This window comes from Hipposideros armiger, unplaced genomic scaffold (assembly GCF_001890085.2).
Source record: "Hipposideros armiger isolate ML-2016 unplaced genomic scaffold, ASM189008v1 scaffold_155, whole genome shotgun sequence".
Lineage (NCBI taxonomy): Eukaryota > Metazoa > Chordata > Mammalia > Chiroptera > Hipposideridae > Hipposideros > Hipposideros armiger.
This window is the reverse complement of record NW_017731505.1, coordinates 115863-128691: the sequence shown is the minus strand read 5'-3', so window position 1 is coordinate 128691 and position 12829 is coordinate 115863.

Genomic DNA, 12829 nt, shown 5'->3' with positions numbered 1-12829 from the left:
CTGATCTGCCTCGCCAGAGAAGAGCGCAATGATGGTGCCAACTTGGGCCAGTGAAGCAACGTCCTCCACAACTAGATTGAAGAACAAAAAACGACATCAACTTGTCTGTTCCCCTTTCCCCAATTCCCCAGCACTGTTCCCATCCCCCCAATTCCCCAATAAAAATCTTTAAAAAAAAAAAAAAGAAAAGAAAATAGTCGCTGGGCTTGGAAAGAAAGCAAATACCTGTAGCTAGACAGAATTTAGAAGCAAGAGGGATGCTCTCTGGGTGGCTACCACCAGCAGATTTTGTTTCATTTCTAAAATTGTAATTTCTATGTCCATCCATTTGTTTGCATCAGGCTTTCTCATTTTGCATTATTTTGTTTATTTTTATTTTGTTCTGGAATCCAATACCAACACACTGTGAGGAGTAGCTTCTAGACAGTGTTTATGAACAGCTGAAGGCAAGGATCAAATTAAACAGCACATATACTCCCAGTGGGATTTTCCTCTTTGCACTTTATAATCTTCACATTGCTACCAAGGCACTGCCAAAGTAAACTTCAAAAAGCTAGAAACATGACCTTCAACAAATATATGGTGAGCACGTATCAAAGGCTTGTTTAATTTATTAATGAGGAAATAAGCCTACAGGAGAAACTGAGGTGTATATATAGTCAGTGGGGAAAAAAGAATGTTCAAATATGATGGCAAAGATAGATACAAAACTGTTTAATGTCCTAGAAGGCAATAAAACTGTAACCTTCGAGGTTATCATTTTTTTAAAAAAAACCAAACAGAAATCATTTGCAACTCCACTGGATGAAAATGATTTGTAACTTATCAGGCTATGTGTTAACATCTAACTTGGTTGGGTCCCGGTCCTAATCAATGGTAAATAGGAAGTCAAACAAAGATGCATTTTCTGTTGAGAATTGAATGCCTTTGGCTGAGTAGACGGTGCTTCAGTAGGACTTTGAAAGGACATGCAGTCACCTTTGTGCTTATGTCCAAGCCTTGTATAACTTTCCTTCACCGGACCACACACAAGTCATTCGGTCTAAAGTTCAGTGAAAGGGGGTTTTATGGGCATTGGTCTCTGAAATTCCCTTATAACTCCCCCAAAGCTCTACGTCATGGAAAGTTTCAGCAATCAAAGGAAAACCCCAATATTTGAAAAAAGAGATCTCGAGGGATTTGTCTTTCTAAAAGCAAGTTTTGGCCATGCACCCAAGGCAAAGGTGGCCTCCCCTCCACCCAGCAGCTTACTTCACTTTAGGCCGGCAATCCGCAGTGGACTGTTTGTCAATGTTCTATCATAATCTGAGGTTTTGAGGGGCGTGACTGCCCACAGTTGGCCGCAGCTCTTCAGCCTGCATTTTGCTAGCCCGAGTTTGCAGCCAGAACGTCCTGTAGAATGTGTTGCAATGAACAAACCCAGAAGCCCACAGGCCATCTCAGGCAGAGGAAACCACAGAGAGGTTCGCTGTCTTCCACAGGCTCCCATCTCGGGTTGACGCTGTTCAATTCTCGGTATTGTAAGTCCCATGACCTTAGCAAAGGTTCAACATGCAGTGCTGACTGAACAGGCAGAAACAGAATTACAATTCTTGCCACAGGCTTTGAGGCACAAGAGTTAGATTCAAACTGTGTGTCTCCCAGGTCCATGTTGCTGCACTGCTCTGCTGAGTCTTGGTTTTGTCATCTGTACAATGAAGCTGGGAAGACTTGCTTACTAACATCCATTCATCCCTTCTTTCATGCTGACATAACCTCTATTTTGTTTGCAGTAGCAGTCCACACAGCTCTGTTCCCCAGACCCGCCTGTAGCTAGGTATAGCCATGTGACCGGACTCTGAGCAGTGAGATCTAAGCAGAAGTGTTTTTGGGACTGGGGTGAACTCTGGAAAGCTTTTGTTCCCCTGATAAAGGGAGCATGAGACAGCTGGTGTGGACTTTCCCCCTTTTCCCATTCTCCTCCAACCTTGAATGCAGAAGTGATGCTTGGGTCCTGGAAACTGGGGAAAAGGCCAAGAGAACCACAGTGACGTGGGCCCAGCCTTGATGGGGTGGAGCTCTTTGACATGAATATTGACATCGCCTAGCTCCAAACTTCCTTTTATGTGAGAAAATAAACTCCTCTAGGTTTAAGCCACTCAGGGTTTTTGGTTCCTTGCAGCTGAACACAGCATTCAGCGATGCAAGATATACGAAACAATACAAGAGCTGGGTTTCCTAAGATAAACTCGGCTTTGGGTGACTGTGACTTGTCACTGTAGGCTCATCTTTGGTAACAATGTCCCACTCTGACAAGTGATGTTGTCAATGGAGGAGGCTACGCTTGTGTGGGGGTAGGGGGTAAGTGGGAAATCTCTGTACCTTCCTCTCAATTTTGTTGCAAACCTAAAGCTGCTCTAAAAAGATAAAGTCAAAAAGAAGGGGAGAAAGCTGTGTCTGCAGAAGTTTAAAGTTTGATTACTTAACTAATGCTGCCTTCTCTATGAAAGCCTGGAGGCTCTGAATTCTGGGGCCTGGCTTTCCTTATGGAACCGTAATGGCCTCTGTAACAGTCTCTTTGCCCCCTTCCCCCCACAAAAATCTTTAAAAAGTATCTTCAATGGCCAACTCTTCAAAATGAAGCATGTGATTAGTTCCCCAAACTAAGGTTGATTTTTAAAAAAATTTTATTGGGGAACAGCCATGGTCATTGGTTACACATTGCTTTCATGCTACAATGGCATAGTTGACTCTTTTAGGGAGGGTGCAGTTCACAGGTCCCATGCAGGGATCGAACTGGCAACCTTGGTGTTACCAGCACCATGCTCCTACCAACTGGGCTAACCGGTCACCCCAAAGGTTGATTCCTGACATGGAGCAACTGTTTTCAATCACTTTGCCTTGTTATTCCCATAAATGATAGACATATGGAATTAAAAATATTTTGCCATGCAAACTTGATTTATTAATTAAATCAAAATTTTGATGGATACCTACTAAGTTTCAGTCTTTGGGAAGATAAATAAAACTAAAACACCTTGCATTCAGTTTAGGGAAGGAGATAGACTTGGAAATAAACAATTTCCAAAAGGCTGGAAGGAAAACCACCAGAATATGTTTGTGGTTTTCCTGAATGAGAAGTGTCAGGAGCGATTTTACTTTTCTTTCTCATGTACTTCTAAACATTCCAAATTTTCTATATCGAACATATGTGATAGTAGGAAACCCAGGCAACTCCTCAAACATTAAAAAGAAATCTTTTGTTAGATAATAAGCCCTGCATTTTTATTGGAAAAATATGGTTACTGGGTTTGACATATTGCTTGGGGTGGAGACAGGTAGGTATAGGTCACATTTTTGGAGCCAATCTTATACATTGACTTTTGTCGGACCCCACCCAGCTCACAGACTTGGTAAAGCTGAAAGTGACCTTGGGGATGAACTCAGCCAACTCCCCAGTTCTCTGGTGAGGAAATTGAGTCCTAGACAGATGAGTGGCAGATGAGAACTTGATCCCACACCACTGGACTAAAACTAGTGGTCCCGAAATTTTCCATCAGACCCCTCATCCATGGACACAGCATTTCAGGGTTAAAAGTCTTGCTGGGAGGAGGCCAAACAGTTGGAGGAAAAATGGCCTAGTTATCAGCAAATATTTATAAGCACATTCTTAGTGCCAAGGATTCTAGTAGAACTTTTTTTTTAAATAGACTTCATTTTTTGAGCAGTTTTAGGTTCACAGCAAAACTGAAGGGGAAGCACGGATATATCCCATATCCCCTCACCCGCTGCCACACACAGCCTCCCCACTGGCAGCACCCTCACCAGAGTGGTCCATTTGTTACAATCGAACCTACATTGACATAGCAGTATCACTCAGAGTCCATACATTGCATTAGGGTTCACTCTTGGTGTGGAGCATTCTATGGGTTTGAACAAATGTACAATGACATCTATCCACATTATGGAATCTTATAGAGTCGTTTCACTGCCCTAAAATCCACTGTATTCCACCTCTTCGTCATAAAAAAAACAACACCCTGTCAACCACTGATCCTTTTAGTGTCTCTATACCTTTGCCTTTTTCAGAATATCATATAATTGAAATCTTACAGTCTGTAGTCTTTTCAGATTGGCTTCTTTCACTTAGTTACTCCATGTCTTTTCATGGCCTGATGGGTCATATCTTTTTAGCGCTGAATAATAGTCCGTTGTCTGGATGGACCTCAGTTTATCCATCACCTACTGAAGGGCATCTGGTTGCTTCTAAGTTTGGGTAATTATGAATAAAACTGCTATAGACATCCATGTGCAGGGTTTTAGTGTGGACATAAACTTTAAGCTCTTTTAGGTAAATACCAAGGAACACAATTGCTGGATTCTATGGTAAAAGTATGATTCGTTTTGTAAGAAACTGCTTGACTGTCCTCCAAAGTGACTGCACCATTTGGCATTCCCACTGGCAATAAGCGAGAGTTCCTGTTGCTCCACATCCTCACCAGCATTTGGTGTTGTCAGTCTTCCAGATTTTGGCCATTCTGATGGGTGTGTAGTGGTGTCTCATTGTTGTTTTAATTTACATTTCCCTGTTGGCACATATGATGGGGAGCATCTTTTCATATGCGTATTTACCATCTGTATATCTTCTTTGGTTCTACTAGAATATTTAACATCCAAGTCCCTGAATATCTCAGTATCTGAATATACTTGAGTGACATTTTGCATTTGAAAATTGGCTGTGTACCTCACAGCTTAGCAATTTACTTCATTTAAAACAAAGAGCTTCATAGATACAGTGCATCACACACTTTCCTATCAGGGAAATTCTTTTAGCTGAGGTAACTAAATGGGGACTCACTAGGTAACTAGGTGGGTACCTGGAGTTCTGACCCAAAGCAGGCTATATTTTTAAATATAGCTCTTAATATTATATATATATATTTTTTTACACTACACTGAACTGTAAATACCATTGATCACCCGGCAGATGAATCATTAAACCACCTGTGGCTTATCTCACCTTGAATAAACAAAATGTGGTATGTCCATACAATGGACTATTACCAGCCATAAAAAGGAATGAAGTACTGATACATGTTAAAATGTGGATGAAGTTTGAAAACATCATGCTCAGTGAAATTAGCCAAAAACAGAAGAGTACATATTGTACAATTCCACTTACATGAAATGTCCAGAATAGGCAAGTGTATGGAGAGAGAAACAGATTAGAAATTGTCAGGAGCTGGGGGAGGAGGAATGGGAAGTGACTACTAATAAGTTTGGAGTTTTTTTGGGGGGGTGTTGGAAATGTTCTGGAATTCGAAAATGGTGATAGCTGTATAACTTTGTAAACATACTAAAAAACACTGGATTGTACATTTTACAAGAGTAAATTTTGTGGCATGTGAATTATTTCTCAATCTTTTTTTTTTTAAAGAAAAAAGTCTTGGGTTTGTTAGCTTTTTAAATTATTTGCTAAAGGACCTGCAGAGTCAACTCTATCCTTTATAAAATTGCGTGATATATCTTCCTTTTTCACCATAGTTTTCACTTAGGTGTTAATAGTCCCTTAAATGGAAACGACATAGAATTTATATCCACCCTGATTTTTATTGACCCGTTTCATGAGCTGTGTTTTCTTCCTTTCGCGGTGACATTTGGTGAGCACTTTTACAACGTTCTTCTGGAAGTTCACGAAATGCCAGAAAACATAAAGCCTAAGGTATCTAGGAAGCAATGGTCTCCTTCTAAAACATAGTAATTATTTCATTTTTTTTGCTCTTGGAGTTTTATGGGGTTTGTTTTTTGAAAGATTTGACCCAGCTTCCTCCCCTTCCTCCTTTCTTTCTTTTCATAGTTCGAGGCCCAGAGATTAGAGTAGGGGCAGTAAAACATGCCTGCTGCCTGTAGCACCTCCCAGGTACAGGGCTGGTTGAGTAAACAGGCTGCATTATCCAGAGATAAAACTAGAGGTTTGGCCACCAGGGAGACCAGAAAGGCCAGGCTCTGCCCACAATAAACCATATCATGGGGGCCGCTCCCGCTGTGCACAGACCGGGTGGGTCAGTTTCTTCACATCCACAACTCCAAGGACGCTTTCTCTATTAGCAGCATATCTCTGGGGTGAAACCTAACACGGCAGATCTGTGCTCCCTTGTGCTATGTGGGGCTCAGACAGCATGTCTCCAGCATCTCAAACACTGGCTTATATTGGGTCATAGCGAGACATTTGCCTCATGTGCCGTCATTAATGGAACAAGGAGCATTTATTTCCAGGTTCTTTGGGGGGGGGAGGGCACTTTTCTCTCTTCTCGGGCAGTGCATGGCGAGTTTAATAAGAATCCAGACTCACTTTGCATGAGGGGTAGGGTGGCTCTGTCAGGACATTTTCATTCTCCCAGGCCTTCTCTAAAGCAGGGATAACCCTTCACCCAGGCTGAGACAGGGTCTCATAACAAGCCCAGGACATGCCACACTGAGTGGTGCTTGACACCACATAGCATGCTGGATCCTGAAAAGATCTGTTTAGCTCAAATTATCCTGGAGGGACTGGCTCATCAGAGGAATCCTAGAGTGTACTCCCTTTGTAAAGGAAAAAAACATTAAGACCCCATAAATCAACGATTTGGAAAATGAGGATTATTTTAAGATGTGCTCTCTTTGATGCATATCTCTACAAGGAAAAAGATTGGCAGGGGGTGGGGTGGTGGTGGTGTCGAATGTCTTTTTCCTTCAATGGATTTGGAGTTGTGTGAAGTTCAGATACTGAGCCTTCTTCATTATTTCACTTTCTGTCCCCAGAGCAGTGCCCAGGGCACAGTAGAGGCTCCATAGATATTTGTTAAATGAATGTATATATGAATGTTACATTATTTCCCTTGCTAGCCAACATATCTCCTTGAGGTAGGTGTCATTATCTGATTATAGGCGAGGAAGTTGTGGCTGCTGTGCCTTAGCTAAGTAATTTGCTCAAGATCACACAGCAGATGAGAGCTGGAGATGGGATTAAACTCGGTCTATGCAAAAAATGAGGTGTGGGAGAAAGACATGGAACCCCCTACCATCCTGCCACTCAAACATAACTCAAAGTTAACCACCATTCAACTTTTTAGGTGTTGGTATTGATTTAGAAAGATAGGCTTAAAGTCCTTTTTGTCATGTAAATTGCCTTTTCAGACTATGTCATTAAATATTCTTATATAGCAGTGGTTCCCCAAATGTGGTCCATAGACCAGCAGTATCAGCATCACCTTGGAACTTGGTAGAAATGCAAATTCCCAGACCCCATCCTAGATTTACTTAATTAGAAACTCTGGGGGTGACACACCGCAATTTGTGTTTTATGTAATAAGCTCTCTTGGGGATTCTGATATACATTCAAGTTTGAGATGTGTGGCGTTTTATCATATGGATATAATATGTTTTATATTACCATTCCTCTTTTATTGGAGCCTGAGGAGCCCCTGAACAACTTTTTTTTTTCCTTGTAAAAATGGCAGTGGTAACATCCTTATGATCAAATCTTTGGGCATATCTACAATGATTTCTCTAGAATAGATACAAGTGCAATTACTGGGTCAAAGGATATGCACAATTGTAAGTAGCCATGCTCTTTTTTGCTACAAGGTCACAAGGTCATTGCAAGGTGGACTGCGGTCTGGAACAAATGTCTTTCTTCTCTACAACTCCAAAATGTCCTTGTGCAGGTGACCTCATCAAAGATAGGAACATTCCAGGGCAGAATTTGGAGCAGGCGCTGGATATCCAGATGCCAGTACAGGAAACCATTAGATCATGAAAAAGGCTCTGAGGCTTAAGGAAATGGAGGAAGAAGGTAAGATGAAAAGCAGGGAGAGCTCCCCATAAATAAGCAGACATCGGAGCAAGTTATCACAAATTCAGCTCACATGAGGATCGGCTATGATTAAATTTAAATGCAAGGAAAGTATAAAGCATAATTTAAATTCCACAATGGTGAGGAATTTCATATTGGCTATTACATTAAAATGCCTTGCTGCACACAGATCAGGAAATTATTAAAACAAAACATTCCAAGCATTGTAAATGTTTCCAGAGACATCTGAGTCATTTTATAAAAATAGACTATTTTTCTCTTATTACTAAGAGTTGGTATCAAAAGTTAGAAATAGAAACCAGAAACCCCGCGCCAGGGCTGGCAATACATGATAAAGATCTTAAATATGCCTCGAACAAGTCCCTACTCAAATGGGGGTCCTTGTTTGAAGGTCACAACTGACAAGCATATGAGGGACATAGGACAAAACCAAATCGATGACAACGAGCTTGTGGTCAGTAGACATCCAGCATTAAAGGACTAAATGGTGGCTCACTATTAGTTACCCCTTCTGACCTACAAAACTGCTGTTGCCCCATGAAACCACCAGGTTTTAGTCTCAACTATGTTACTTCCAGGTGTATGGCCTTGGACCAGATTCCCCTCTTAACCTCTATGTTAAGGGCACACAGATATCTTCCTTTGTCTATCTCCCAGGATTATGGTGGTCATGAAAGGAGATAATTATTCTGAAGATCCTTTATAAAGGATGGCATCATGGTAGATATTGCCATTATAAAAGGTGGACTTGATGAGCCAGTGGCAAGGCTGAGAGGTAGATTTTAGCCTTGACTGCCTCTAACTCGTATGTGGCTTTGGGTAAGCAACTAGAGTGGGTACTGGTGGTGTCCCCCTCAGATCCCCTTTACTGAGCTGATGCACCCTCCTCCAGCTGCTGGAGGCTCACAGCTGTCCCCTTTCCAGAGAACTGCTCCTGGCCAAAGGGAGTCACCTGGTCTGGGAGGTTATGCACCTCCCCACTCCCCTGCAGGCTACAGCTACGGGGATTCCAAGGGTGGGCCCTCTGGTCCCAAAGTGCAGCTCTGTGGTGCTCCTGGTGCTCCAGAGCACCCCGTGGGGTCAGGCCGGAGCCAAGTTGAGATGGAATCCCTGCTTTGCTCCTTCCCCTTCTTTACCGTGCCTCCCTTGCTCTTTTTCTCCTAAGAGCAAGGCTTCAATAATCCCCATGCTCCTAAACGCCAATCACAAGCTCTGCTTCTAGAAAATCCACTGAAGACATTATACCTTCTTATCTTCCTTCCAGTTATTGCCATAGATTTGTCCAAAAGCTATTTCTCAGCCCAAAGTTAGTTGAAACTTCTGGTCACCAAGTGCTCTGTGATTCCTGTACTAAAACACATGACATTGGTCTCCTGGTTACACACTCATTTTTATATAAAATGTTGCTCTTTACAGTGGAATCGGTGCTTCTTGTGTTATCTGCACCCTGATGACATTCTACTTTTCATGCAAAGTTCCCCCCCCAATGACTTGAAAATCAGTTCTCTGCAGATGAAACACAATTATTCCTGAGCAAATTGGATCTTAAAAGTCAGTTTTGCTGATCCAATTAAGTCATAGCCTTGTTGGTCCTCTTTCCAGCCGTGTAAATGAATGAATTCCCTGTTCTTTTCATTTTGTTTATATAATGCTCTTTCCCCCCTACCAGGCTGTCTTTCTACAGCCTGGATGAAATCCCAGAGGGCCATGTCCCTGAACTTAATAGTATTGCTACTGGAATCTCCCAGGCTACAGACATAACTACTTTTTCAGCAGGGAGTGTTTTCCATGGTAACCCTCACATGGGACCGGTTGACAGGGGAAGGTGGGAAAATGGCCTAGTCTGTGGCGCTTGACAGAAGTCTTCCTATCATGACCTTCCAGGGGCCTAGGATAAAGACAACAATCGTAACTGACATGATAGCATGTCACATCGTTCTTCTGAGGGTTTGTTAATACCTAGCAAACATAATTCACCAGCAAGCGTTCCTTTCTGTATTCAACATGGCCAGTGTCCGGCTGTGGGGCTGGAGGCCTCCCTCGCTGGCTGTCAGGCAAATAGATTTCCAAAATCTTTGAGTTTCTCTAGCTTGCACAAATGTCACACTCCCTGCTGGCATTCACAAACATTGCTACAATCCTCTGTCCTTAGGCCACGATTACACAGAATAAAAGAAAATGGAAAAAATAATTCTGAGTTTTACATTTCTCCTGAAACCTAGAATATTTTTCTTCCTTTGTCCATTTATTCCCCCAATCACCAGTTCTGCAACTATTTCCTTAGCTTGTTGGGGTGTTCAAAGTTAACATGGAGTATAGACCAAAGGGATAGAAAACCCCGTATTTGCTTTTACGTTGCTAATGGTCAAATTGGAGAGATAAGACATAGACAAGTTGGATATCGTTATGCACACTTCTCAGATAAACAAATGGAGGCTAGGAGAGCTGAACTGGTATGTCTGGGGTCACCCAGCTACCCAACATTGAGCTGAGACTCAAACCCAGAGCAGACTCCTCCTGGTCAGCCCTCAGTTGCCTGCTTTCATGAGTGAGGCATAGAATGGCTGTATTCCAAGGCTATGGAATAAAATGGATTGAAAAGAGAGAGAATCAGAGTAACAAGAAAAATCCAGGGATGACATGGTGGACACCTAGACGCTGGGTGCCTTGGAACTATTAAAGATGTGCGTTCAAGGCAACATTTTCTGATGAGTAAGTAAACCAATTCTACCATCCAGGGATTCTGTTGTGTACTCCTTTGAGCCAAAAAGAAACGTCAAGAAATTGTGAATGCACTATGTGTTTGTCATTGTGCTAAGTTCTCTGAGGGGCTAAAACATGGAACAGCATGGCCTCAGAGGATTGACACTCTTTTTGACAAGTTCTATAAAACAATGGTAGTTATCAGGGAGAATTGCCCAAAGGGCCAGGCCACTCGCTGCATGGCCGCAGCCCTCACATTTGTGGAGAGGACAATTCAGGAGGTTTAGTCCTACTGCAAGGCTGAGGACAAGCAGGGGGAAAAATTTATAAATTACATATCACAGAAGCTTACCACGTTACACCCATGTTATATGTGCCTGCCCCACACGTTATAACATCCTGTTTTTTTCTGAAGCAAGAGGACCCACTTGCCTGTTGTTTTTGTTCTAGCAGATAATTTAAGGTCAAACAGGCAACTCAAGGTGAACTATCTGAAGAGTTGGCCGCAGTTGCTCTAAGTAAGATTAGCTGCGGAGGTCTGGATGGGGAAGTACAAACCGATGGAACAGAATAGCTCCTTCTCTCTAGTCACTCTTGCAGGTACTCCATGAAATGGCATCTCAGAGCATTTTACACTAAGGCACCCGTATGTTTGATTTCATTCCTGAAGAATTTATGCTACAATATTTTTATTTGAAAAGCTCTTATTATGTAGACTTAATTCTGGGGAAAATAAAAAGGAATGCAGGAATAAATATTGGCAGACCAGCACAGACACTGTCGGGAACATTTTGTGAAGTTTCCTCAGATCTTTCCCAAGAGTCTTTGTACAAAAGCCACTTTTCTCTTCCTGTTGTACCTCCCTCCTTCACTTCTTTAGGTGCTAAATGCATGCAGTGAGTGGTCACTACATTTTATCGAAGATGAACGGGGTCATGGTTCCCATCATAGGCTGCTGATTCCTGACCTAGAGCTTGTTACTGCTCATTGTGGTCCAAGGGAATCCCTCTGTCCTTCTCCCCGCCTTTCTCAGTCCCACTCACTGAAAGAGCCCCGCCGCAGGCCCACCTCTCAGAAACATCACTGGATCTGGAGCTGGACAGCACAGCCTAGACTCCGGAGGATCCCTGCTTCACTGTGAGTGAGGCCCTGGAATTGTTTTATTAAAATATTTTCTGGGTGATTCTGATGACCATCTGGGGTTGATAATGACTAGTTTCATTTATTTCGGTGGTTCTCAATGCATCCTGAGGTATCAGCCTCACCGGGAACTTGCTAGAGATATAAACATCTTTAGGTCTCCATGCCAGACCAACTGGATCAGAAACTCTGAGAATGGGGACCAACAATCTGAGTTTTAACAAGCCCCAGGAGATTCGGTTCTGAGAACCACTGTCTGATCTCTACGGGGCCTTTTCTCCAGCCCGAAGGGAGTCTTTATGTTTTAAATGTTCCACACACATCTGTGATGTCAGTTTAGACTGGGAAGCACCTAGCAAAGAAAACCAAGACCCAGAAAGTTGCATGGCTTGACCAAGTCCGTAGTCATGCAGTGACCCAACTAGGGACTAGAAGCCCTGACTCCTGACTCAGAACTTGTGCTTCCTCTCTGCCCTCTTTCATCCTGTGAGGAGTCAGGCCAGCCTGGGAGAGCTTTTCCAGCTCTAACCTGTGTAAACATTTACTGTACTCTTTATGGCTCCTTTGAGCGCCTTAACCAAGTTCTGCCTCACCTCACTAACTTTTCGATGCGATTCAAGCTGAGGAAGGGTGTGGCCTCCTGGTGCAAGGCCCGCTGTCAATATTTGTCTTCTACCATGCTGGAGGCCCTTTGGGCAAAGCAGCCCTCCCAACTTCCCCTACTTCCTCCACCCTGTTCCTGCCCTCAGCATGGGATGGTTTCTTTACCTGTCTCTCCTCCTCTAAATGAGACGCAGAAGACTTAATATTAACAGAGTGAATTGAATACATCTGCTTGCCAGTCTCCTTTTCTGATAGTAACTTCGAAAAATATTTTATTGTTGAGTGCATTCTTTGCATTAAGAAGGTTTTTATGTGACAGCATGGCAATCTGTTTTGACTTAGACAATTTTTAATTTGCAGTAAAAGTCACATAACATAAAATTAACCACTTTAAAGTATACAATTCGGTGGCATTTAGTACACTCTCAGTGTTGTGTAACCATCACCTCTATCTAGTTCCAGAACTTTTTCACCACCCGAAAAGGAAACCAGTCACACCCCATTTCCCTTTACTGCCTCTGGCAACTGTCAGTCTGCTTTCTGTCTCTA